Here is a 2,918-nt window from a genome sequence, read left to right on the forward strand (position 1 = left end):
CCCGACACTTCAGAATTTACAAGGGTCTCAAGGCCCCAAGCAGTACTTATGCCAGGGAGGGATCCTTTTTGGTAGGGGTATTCAAAACCGAACTGAAACCGAAAACAGAACCGAAACCGAAACCGAAGCTTAATGGCTTATTGGTATCGGGTTAACAGTTTAACAGACAAGGAACGGATTGAATTTTTTTTATTAACGACTTATCGGTTTGGGGGCGGATTATTCAATTTTCTTAATGGATAATCCGTTAACCCGTTAAGAATATATATATACATATAAAATTTATTTTTAACCATATTTATATTAAATAATCAAAAACCCTTCTCCCTCCGGTACTCTATCAATGTGAATTAGAATAAAGAAAGCCAAATAAAAGGAGTCATCTAACTGTAACAAAGACAGAATTTGCTGTCTGAAACAAGATAACAACACCAGTTACACCACTGCTTCATCAACTTTGCTTGGGTTTTAAGGCATCCTTGAATTCTAAGCATGACGAACATTTGTCTTAACAAGGGCCAATTGGAAATCTTTCACATGGACTAAGGCCAATGTGCATAAACATAAATATGATTCTAGACAGATGATTTACCCATCACGGTGTCACTTCTGCTTCGTCCCTCTTAGTACGTCGACCACCTATTTAAACATACAGAGACTAACTTTTATTTTATTTTGATTGAATTAGGCCGATAAGCCGCCCGATAAGAGCTAAACCGATACCAATCCGCTCGATATCTTATCGGGTGGCTAGCGGATTAATACATTTAAAAGTCGACAATCGATAAGCCAAACCGTTAAGAGTAAATAATCGCCCAATCCGCCCGATAAGCAGCCCTAGTTTTTAGTGAGATTAACTCCACATTAAATACCAATAGCTTATTCATCTTTGTTCCTCCATGGATGTTTAAACATAAATATCACTAACTTATAAGCTTAACAAAAAAATTGACCAACCAAACTTAGTCACTTATTGTATACGGTGGAAATTGGGGCTATCCGATTTTATCCTTTGGTGGAAAAGGTGATACCACGTCGGAAGGCCGGGACGTCGAGTTTGGGGTCGAAGTTTCTTTCCAAGATCGAGGTCGATATCACTTATCGAGGTCAGAAGAAAGCATGCTTCGAGATGATGCCGATATGATTCAGTAACGGAAAGAGCAAGATACCCGCAGCGGCCCGGAGATCACGACGTGAATTTCAGAATGGATTGGTCTTCGGCGGTTAATCAGTTGTCAAATATGATTTTCTAGTATAATTAGAAGTGTACCTTATTTAGGACTACCCTATTATATAAAGGGAAATCCCATCCATTTGTAGGAATCATCATTGTTCACTAATAAGAAAATATACGCACATTACTCTCTTGCTATTTCACTTACTGTTCATTAGAGTTGTTTTATCATTTGCTATTCCTACGATCACACCTCGAGACTACTATAGGTCGAGGTCCAGATTTGGCTTGCATACTGGTTTGATCTATTTTATTCTCTAATTTGTCTATTTAATTCCTTGTTTATCAATTAGTATTGGATTAAATTACATATTCTTAAAACCACAATATAAGTGTAATCGTTACTCGATTTTTAGGCTAAACAGTTTGGCGCCCACCGTGCGGCTAAGGACAATAGTGATTGTTTCAGTGCTGATTCTGATAACACACGTTATTTCACACTTGTTACTGTCAAGTATTTTTGCTCTCACGTTAAAATATGTCAAACTCACAAAATGCACCCGTACATGGTGACGATGGTCTTGGATTTCATGCAGAAAACGGCAATGTAATTGCTCCAGGAGCTGGGGTGCCACCGGCTAATCTCAGGGGAGCATCGGTTGCCGATACAGTCGATATCAGTTCACACGTTGCTTTAAATACAGACCTAGGCGCAGACCCCGAAGGGAGTGTACACAGGGAAGGCCGATCTAGTGGTCAAGGTACACAGGGCAGAGGAGATGGAGGAGTTAGTCTCCAGGTGATATTTGAGATGCTACAGGCTCAGCAGGCCGTTATCGCTCAAATGCAAAATCAACAAAGGACTCCAAGTGGGGCCGAGCCGGAAATCACTCGCTGTACCGAGCCAGTGCCTGAAAGATCGAATGGTAATGAATCAGGGACATATCCTGCGATAATGAAAATGCTCGAAGAGCTCACCAAATGAATTTAGTCGGGAGAGAAGAAATCGAAGATAATGATAAAAAAGTGCAAACATTAAAATCCCGAGTTGATCAGATACCGGGGGCAGCCCCGATCCTAAAGGGTTTGGATTCGAAAAAAGTTCGTGCAGAAGCCTTTTCCTCAAAGTGCGGCTCCGAATCCCATTCCTAAGAAGTTTCGTATGCCAGATATACCTAAATACAACGGGACCACCGATCCTAATGAACACATCACTTCATACACATGCGAAATAAAGGGAAATGACTTAGAAGATGATGAGATCGAGTCCGTTTTGTTGAAAAAATTTGGGGAAACTTTGTCAAAGGGAGCAATGATTTGGTATCACAACTGCCACCAAATTCCATCGACTCATTTGCCATGTTAGCATATTCTTTCGTGAAGGCACATGCCGGGTCCATAAAGGTCGCAACAAGAAAATCAGACGTTTTCAAGATAAGACAAAGGGATAACAAAATGCTGAGGGAGTTCGTATCCTGATTTCAAATGGAACGCATGGAGTTGCCACCGATCACAGATGATTGGGCCGTTCAAGCTTTCACCCAAGGGTTGAAGGAGCGGAGTTTGATAGCATCACGACAGTTAAAACAAAATTTGGTCGTGTATATAGCTGTAACTTGGGCAGATGTGCACAATCGATATCAATCGAAGATTAGGGTCGAGGACGACCACTTAGGAGCCCCTTCCGGTTCAGTACATCCAAACAGGTTGGCAGTTAAAACCCCGAGGGACGTCGACAGGGAGC

This window comes from Nicotiana attenuata, unplaced genomic scaffold (genome assembly GCF_001879085.1).
Source record: "Nicotiana attenuata strain UT unplaced genomic scaffold, NIATTr2, whole genome shotgun sequence".
Lineage (NCBI taxonomy): Eukaryota > Viridiplantae > Streptophyta > Magnoliopsida > Solanales > Solanaceae > Nicotiana > Nicotiana attenuata.